Genomic DNA, 8,915 nt, shown 5'->3' on the forward strand with positions numbered 1-8,915 from the left:
AGTGCTTTTGCTTCAAATGTTCTCCCTCTCTCCATCTCCACCGTGGAGTTCCAGGCTAAGAATAAATGCATCTTTCCCCTGAAGTGTTTATCGATCCCTGTGGCGGGAAGGGCTTGCTCTCTCGCCTGAGGCTGCTGGAGTCAGTTCTCGGTTCTCTGTAGTCATCTTGGCAGCCCCCTGTGGTTATTTGGTGGTGAGCACCCTGGAGAGCCCCAGGAGGGACAGCTGGTGCCCTGCTCGTCTCTGTCCCTTCTCAGGACCCTGTTTTTGACCTTGCCCATGGGCATCTCAGGGCCCATGGCGGCCTCCTTCCTTAGTCCTTGCCTCCTCAGACCGCTGAGGCTAAATTAATCCATGGTCTTGCTCCTCAGCCCTTCAGCCAATCCCAAGAGGCCTTGGCACTCACGGGGCAATAAATTCATTATACTCTGGGGTGCAGGCAGAACTAAGCTAGGGCCATTGTCTCGTCTTGACCCCTCACCAAGGTTTGGACTTCCCTCTCTCAGAACATATGCCAGGCAGAGAAAGGAGAAAGTGTTGTGCCTGCAAAACCTCTTGCAGAGCCTCTCTGGGTCTATAAAGCAGGCATGCTTTTTAATGTTTCAGTTTGCATTTAAAAACTCGAAGCACTTGCCCCGAGTTATTATAAATGAAGTAAGTGAATTATGATAGCATGTCTGGGTGAGCCCCCATTCTGCCCTAGGGTTAGGGGAAAAGGGGCTTGAAAGCTACTACCTGTGGCTTCCCCAGACTTGGCAGCAGGACCCATCAAGGTCACCCTGTGGTCAAAGGAGAGCCGCACAGTGGCAAGGAAATAAAGGGGACACAAAACATTTGGTCTAGTCTGTCTCTTAGTATCTAGAAACTTCTTCTTTACTACCATAAAAAACATCAAGTTGCGGCCTAATCTAGTGAGATTAGTTATGTCTCATTTGCTCCCGAGTCTGGAGTCCTCTGCAAGCCCCAGCCTCAAGCCCCTCCGACGAGGGCAAGGTGTACATTGCTCACCTTGGACTTCAGAGGCCTCCTGATAATTTCTCTGCCTTCTCCCCTTTGAGGATCAGGTGCTTTCCTGAAGATGAAAGCAGGAAGAGTCAAATGCGTCCATTTTCTTCTGCGGTCTGCTTTCATAATCAACCCCAAGCCTTCCTCATTTCTGTTCTTTCTTCTAGTAAAACTGAAAGGGCTCCTTTTGTCGGCCCCCTACCCCATTTGGGACCATCCCCTGCCTGCTCTGTTCTCACAGGTCTGTGCCACCTCTGTATCTTTCTCATGCCTCCAGAATGCACTGAACAGCTGTGCAGATTACTCACTGCACAACCCTAGGGGGCACCATTCACAGAAGCAATGAAGTGCATTGCACAACGGTACATAATGGCTCGGTGGGCCGCCTCCATACTTCATACACTTTCTTTGTTATGTCAGAGTCCCTCAGAGGCTTCCCTGAGTTGGCAGCTCTGAGTTCCTTTCCCCATTTGTGAGAGTCTTGCACAGAGATATATTTCTCTATTATAAGAAAAAAAAGTTCATTACAAGTGCCTGTCTCAGTATTAGGGAGAAGCTTGAGGAATGGTGAGGAGAGGGGAGCCATGGAGTATATAGGCCTTACATGAAGGGTAACTTCTATTCAGTTCTAGCAGATTCTTGTCATGCAAGGGATGCCAAAAGAATGTTGCTCTATCTTCTGGTTTATTTGATAGAAGTAGAAATCTGGATTTTTAGGGACATCTGGCTGGCTTAGTCAGTAGAGTCTAAGACTCTTTTTTTTCCCTTAACTTCCTTAAGTTTTTCTAAAAATTTAAAATCAATTAATTAACATATAGTGTATTATTAGTTTCAGAGGTAGAGTTCAGTGATTCATCAATTGCATATAACATCCAGTGCTCATTAATGCCCGTTACCCAGTTACCCCATCCCCCCATCTCGTCCAGCAACCCTCAGTTTGTTTCCTAGAGTTAAGAGTCTCTTATGGCTTTTCTCCCTCTCTGATTTTGTCTTATTTTTCCTTTCCTTCCTCTATGTTCACCTGTTTTGTTTCTCAAATTCCACATATGAGTGAAATCGTATGATATTTGTCTTTCTCTGACTGACTTATTTCGCTCAGCATAATACCCTTTGGTTCCATCCACATTGTTGCAAATGGCAAGATTTTATTCTTTTTGATGGCTGCATAATATTCCATTGTATATATATACCACATCTTCTTTATCCATTCATCTGTCGATGGACATCTGGGCTCTTTCCATGTGTTGGCTATTGTGGACATTGCTGCTATAAACTTTGGGGTGCATGTGCCTTTTGAATCATTATGCTTATATCCTTTGGATAAATAATACCTAGTAGTACAATTCCTGGGTTGTAGGGTAGAGTAGAGCCTAGGACTCTTGATCTCGGGGTCATGAGTTTGAGCCCCACAGTGGGTATAGAGATTACTTAAAATAGATAAATAGAATTTAAAAAATGAAATCTGGATTTTTCTATTTTTTTGATCTTATTTATTTATTTTTTATGTTGAAGTATTTTTATTTTATATACAAAGAGCTAGAATTAAGGTGCGAATCTTGGATGACCCATTCAAGGCAGTTCACTTAATCCAACTTAAGGAAGCCAGTGTGCTTTGCGTCCTGATGGAAACACTGGTGGCACATATTGAGGCCATATTTCTGGATCAGACCCTGCAGGTTTGAGCAGATGCAGCAAGAACGCGAACCCTGGTAGAATTTTCTTGGATAGCTCTAGCAGAGCTGCTGGTGACCCACCTTCCTTTCTCAGATTCAATGAGGCAAAAAGGGAAGAGCTCCCAAATGCACCTGTTCTTCAAATTTGAGGGGGCAGGGAGGAGACACAGTTTACCCAGAAGGCAGTGCTGAGAAATGAGGCATACGCTGTGCGGCTAACTGGTTCTAGGGAGTGAGGAAAATCTGGATTTTTAGATGAAGCCTCCAGCTTTTTTTTTTTTTTTAAAGATTTTATTTATTTGACAGAGAGAGACACAGCGAGAGAGAGAGCACAAGCAGGTGGGGTGGCAGGCAGAAGCAGAGGGAGAAACAGGCTCCCTGCCGAGCAGAGAGCCCGATATGGGGCTCGATCCCAGGACCCCGGGATCATGACCTGAGCAGAAGGCAGACGCTTAACCAACTGAGCCACCCAGGCGCCCAAGCCTCCAGCTTTCAAATGGTGGCTCAAGGGTGCTTGAGTGGCTCAGTTGGTTAAGCATCTGCCTTCTGCTCAGGTCATGATCCCAGAGTCCTGGGATCGAGCCCCCGCATCGGGCTCTCTGCTCAGTGGGGAGCCTGCTTCTCCCTCTCCCTTTCCCACTCCCCTTGCTTGTGTTCTCTCACTCACTCTCTCTCTCAAATAAGTAAATAAATAAAATCTTAAACAATATTGGCTCAAATGAAAAACAAATACCAGATGGGACCAAAGAGAAATGATTGTGAACTGTTTTTGTCCTACAGGCTGCAGAGAATAGTGATTTCTGCTTTTTAATCCCAAAGGGGGAAATTGTCATGGAGAAAGAAAACTGTCAGCAGAGGTTCTGCCATAGGTGATGGAGACTTTTTTCGGGCAGCATCTTGCAGTTTTGAAGGCTAGCTGACCAGGTGGCACCTATGGGATGTGCAGGGTTTTCCTATTATGATAGCACTTTCCCCCGCCTTGGTTCTAAATTTCCTGATGAACCTGTCTTTGTCCTTACGGCAGGACGGGGACATTTGATCTCCAGGGATGACAGTCAGTTTGGATACAGTGGTGTGCCCTTACCAGTCATAAAACAGTGACAGAGCCCCCGAGTGCCCTCCCCAGTTTTCAAGGCCTCTCTAGAACCCTTTAAACTAAAGATTACTAAAGAGTTAATATCTAGCACAGCAGGAAGCCTCCAGACACCAAGTTGGTCACTAAATACTTTGAATATTATCCACATGGTTTCTATTTTTAGATTGAGAAAGGAACCATAGAAGTTTTCTCAGTTTTGCCCATAACCAACCTCCTGCCTGGTGAATGGTAGATCATCAACTCAGGTCTTTTTTTTTTTTTTTTAAGATTTTATTTATTTATTTGCCAGAGAGAGAGAGAGCATGCGAGCACAAGCAGAGGGAGAAGCAGAGGGAGAGGGAGAAGCAGGCTCTCCGCTGAGCAAGGAGCCCGATGCGGGGCTCGATCCCAGGACCCTGGGATCACGACCTGAGCTGAAGGCAGATACTTAACCCACTGAGCCACCCAGGCATCCATCAACTCAGGTCTTAATTGGGCTCTCTCTTCATGACAGCACATGATTTTCAGATATTTAACAGCTTTGAGTATGAAATTTTGAAGACCAGTGTGGTCCCCAGGTCTTCACAAAAGGTAAAGAAACAATGTTATGAGTCAAAGAACACAGGTAGGGAAGAACATGGTGTGTACATGAGAAGGTGGCCCTTCTTGCATTGGACCCTGGTAAAGAACATGCCCCTGGGAGTCTCTGCCTCTTCAGGATGGGCCTCAGAATCAACACGGAGCTAACCTGAACCATCTGTGCAGAACGTAGCTTGGAGCAAGTCACTGAGCTAAGCCCAGTCTAGTTGCCAAATGAGTCAACTTGAAAACCAGTGAGCAGGGGACCAAATGCTTATTGTTGCACGTCACCAAAGTTTGGGGTGGTTTGTTATGCAGTATCATTGTGGCTGGGGCTGACTCATACAGAAATTGGTTAATATTTTGATGTGAGTCAGACATAAGTTTGGCTTGGCTTCTGCCACAACCTGTGTGATCCTGACCAAGTAACTTAACTCTTCTACCATAGCCTAGAGTTTATTTTTGTGAAGATTAAATGAGACTATCTGTGTAATTTGCTTAAAATATTATCTGGCACACAGTTGGTTGTAAATATTCTAATTCGTAATAAAGCCAATTGGTTTTTTGAGGAGAAATGTACTCCCATTATCCTAACAACTATTCTTGTTTTGCATATTTATTTCCATTCTTGCCCACATGAATACATATGTTAGATCTTTACAATCATAATGTACATAGCCATGTCCACTTTGATCAGAAATATTTCCCTCTGTTTCTGTATAGCTTTCATGATCTCACATTTTTACTGTGTACAGAAGACTTGTAGAGAAAGACCGTAATTTTTTCATGAATTTATAATAGTTCTAGTTTAAAAAAATGTTGCCAATGCCACAATAAATACTAATTCAAACACTTTATTGGGGATCTGCTATGTGCCAGACACTGTGCTAGGAGCTAGGAATGCAGGAATAAATAAAAGCAGACAAAAATCTCAACTCCGCAGAACTCACGTTATAGCAGTAAAGACCGACAATAAAAGCCAACCAAATAAATAATAATATATTGTGTCACTGATGATAAACTATGGAGAAAAATAAAGCAGAGAAGGTGGATGGGAAGTACCAATGGAGCTCAGGGTGTGGTTTGCAATTTTACGTAGGATGCTATGGGAATATACTCTACCTCACCAGAGGGTAAAGGAGATAAGCAGTTGAGCGATCCAGATATTTGTGCAAGGGCATTTTTTTTTTTTAAGATTTTATATTTAAGGGGCGCCTGGGTGGCTCAGTTGTTAAGTGTCTGCCTTCAGCTCAGGTCATGATCCCAGGGTCCTGGGTTCGAGCCCCACATTGGGCTCCCTGCTCCGCGGGAAGCCTGCTTCTCCCTCTTCTACTCCCCCTGCTTGTGTTCCCTCTCTCGCTGTGTCTTTCTCTGTGAAATAAATAAAATCTTGAAAAAAAAATATTTTATATTTAAGTAATCTCTGCACCCAATGTGGGGCTCCAACTCACAACCCGAGATCAAGAGTCTCATGCTCTACCAACTGAGCCAGCCAGGGGCCCCAGGGAAGAACATTTTTGACAGAGATTAGTGAGGGCAAATTCCCTGAATGCCCTATGTGTTTGAAGAACAGTCAGGAGGCCTATGTGAGTGAAGTGGAATGTATGAGATGGAAAATGGTAGGAGATAAAGTCAGGAAAATAAAAGGGAGTCAAAATGTGTAGGGCCTTGGCTTTTTTTCTGTTTAAGCCTATCTATCTTTTGTTAGATAGCTATGCAATCATCACCACCATCCATTTCCAGAACTTTCCGTAGTCCCAAACTGAAACTCCGTATCCATGAGACACTACCCGCCCCCCGCCTCCCAGCTCCTGGCAGCTCCCATTCTATCTCCTGTGCTTTGGCTTTTACTTTGAGTGTTATAGGAACCACTGGTGGGTTTTGAACAGAGAAGTGCTATGATTTGACTTGGGTTTCAACAGACACATCTGGCTGCTGTGTTTAGAAAGATGTAAAGGGGAGGAGGGGCAGAGGCAGGGAGGCTAGATTGGTGGGAGGAGATGGAGCCTTGCACCAGGGTGGTTGCAGGGGAGGTGGTGAGAAGTGATATTCTCAAGGCAGAGCAAACAAGGCTTTCGGATGGATGTGATATGGGCTACGAGAGAAAAAGAGAAATCAAGGATTTTTTGACCTAAGCAACTGGAAGAATAGAGTTGCGGTAAAGTTAGGTGTGGAAGACTTCAGAAGAGGAAGCTTTTTTGGGGGAAGATCAGGAGCTCCATTTTGGACACATCCAGAATGACATACCTTATTAAACATTCAAGCTGAGATGTTGAATAGAGAGCTGAGTCTGGAGTTCACAGACACCAAATTGAGGATCAAGATTTGCAAGCAAGGTATAGATGGTGTCTAATGCTGTAGACTGATTGAGTTTACCAAAGTAGAGAGAATGGCCAAAAAAAAAAACAAGTCCTGGGAGTGCACCTGAAGACTCTCTAAGGTTAGGAGGTCAGGGATACGAGGAGGAATCAGGAGGAAAAATGAAGAGAAGCAGCTAGGGAAGGACAACTAGAAGGTGTGTCTTTATGAAATTCCAGTGAAGAATGTGCTCCATGGAGCTCCACACAATCGGTGGTGGTTTGTACCTGATGGGATCTGTCCACACACCTGCTGAGTGTGAGGGTCACTGGTAAGTCAAGGAGTGAGCCAGCATTTAGGAAAGGGGATTGAAGAGCAGTTCAGGGAGGGCCAGGGTATGGGGGAAGAGAGCCCTGAGGAGTGAGTGGAATTTGTGGATTAGGGAAAACAACTGTCCAGAAGTGTCCATTGTGAGCTCCAGATACTAGGGTTGAGCCCCAGAGTAAAGGAGACTGGGGCAGTGGCAAGACATGGGAATGCAGCAATCCCCCAGGTCCCTGGACCCTCCCCCATAAGAAGGGTCTCTGGTGAACTCTGAGGCTGCTGGTGGAATTGTCCTCAGTCAGACGCACTCAGAAGCTACCAGTTTGATGGAGACAGGCAAGGATTGTAGCGCTGCTAAAATAAGATTAGGTCTATGTTACTGCCTTAATTGAATACTTGCCAGTCCCAATTTCATATGTTGAAGCCCTAACCCCCAATATCTCAGAGTGTGACTGTATTTGAAGATAAGTTCTTTAAAGAGGTGACTGAGTTAAAATGAGGCCTTTAGGGTGGGCCTTAATTCAGTCTGACTGGCATCCTTAAAAGAAGAGGAAATGTAAATACCAGACAAGCACACACAGAGGGGACCATAAGAGGACACGGTGAGAAGGTGACAATCTGCAAACTAAAGAGAAGTCTCAAAAGAAACCAACATTTCCAACACCTTGATCTTGGACTTCCAGCCTCTAGAACCATGAGAAAATAAATTTCCTTGTTTAAGTCATCCAATCTGCAGAAAGGCCCATCAGGCAAGAAGCTGAGGGTCACTTCTGGCCAACAGCCAGCTAGGAACTGAGGCCCTGAGTCCATTAGCCCAAAAGAAACCGAATCCTGCTGACTACCACATCAGTGAGCTCCGAGGTAGATTCTTCCCCAGCTGAGCCTCCAGATAAGAACATAATCTTGACCAACACCTTGAGTGCCATTTTGTGAGAACTTGAAGCAGAAAACGGCAAAGCTAAGTCCAGATACCTGGCCCACAGAAACTATATGATAATAGATGTGTGCTGGTTGAAGTGCTAAGTGTGTGTTAATTTGTTACTCAGTGCTAGATAAATAATACGATCTTAGGGTGGGGTGGGAGGGATGGGGTGACTGGGTGATAGACACTGGGGAGGGTATGTGCTCTGGTAAGCGCTGTGAATTGTGCAAGACTGTTGAATCTCAGATCTGTACCTCTGAAACAAATAATGCAATATATGTTAAGAAAAAAAAAAAGAAGAAGAAGAAGGTAGCGGGAGGGGAAGAATGAAGCGGGGGAAATCGGAGGGGTAGACGAACCATGAGAGACGATGGACTCTGAAAAACAAACTGAGGGTTCTAGAGGGGAGGGGGGTGGGAGGATGGGCTAGCCTGGTGGTGGGTATTGAGGAGGGCACATTCTGCATGGAGCACTGGGTGTTATGCACAAACAATGAATCATGGAACACTTCATCTAAAACTAATGATGTAATGTATGGGGATTAACATAAGAATAAAAAAAATACAATCTTAGAAAGGTCCTTGAGATGTAGACTGAGGTTTCTCTTGGGCCCAATTAGCATTGGCCTGAGGTGGGCTCCTTGAATGTAACCAGAAATTTGAGTCTCCTGGGATAAATCACCTTACCACCGACCACCTCAAATTCCTTATGATGAAATGAGAAGTTTGCACAGATCTCTGAGGTCTCTTTGCTTGCAAACTTTCTACAGCACGGATTGAGAGCCCACAGCCAGTACACCTGGATTGGTTGGCTTGGGGCAGCACATTTTTGCCTTATTTGAAAACCAGTTTTTGGTGTTTCATACTTTTGCCGAAGGCAGCTGGAGTGGGTCAAATAGTGTCTCCAAAATTCATGTCCATCTAGAACCTCAGAGTGTAACCTTATTTGGAAGTAGGATCTTTGCAGATATAATTTAGTTGAGATCATACTGGATTAGGATGGATACTAAACCCAATAACTGATGTCCTTATAAGAAGAG

General features: G+C 44.7%; 1 pseudogene; it reads right to left on the reverse strand.

Annotated features, from left to right (window-relative positions):
* Positions 1–2,588: 2,588 nt before the first annotated feature.
* Positions 2,589–7,880, reverse strand: LOC118022499 (annotated as a pseudogene).
* Between the last annotated feature and the right edge of the window lie 1,035 nt (positions 7,881–8,915).

The sequence above is a fragment of the Mirounga leonina genome, unplaced genomic scaffold, assembly GCF_011800145.1.
Source record: "Mirounga leonina isolate KUSES-001 unplaced genomic scaffold, KU_Mleo_1.0 Mir_176, whole genome shotgun sequence".
Classification (NCBI taxonomy): domain Eukaryota; kingdom Metazoa; phylum Chordata; class Mammalia; order Carnivora; family Phocidae; genus Mirounga; species Mirounga leonina.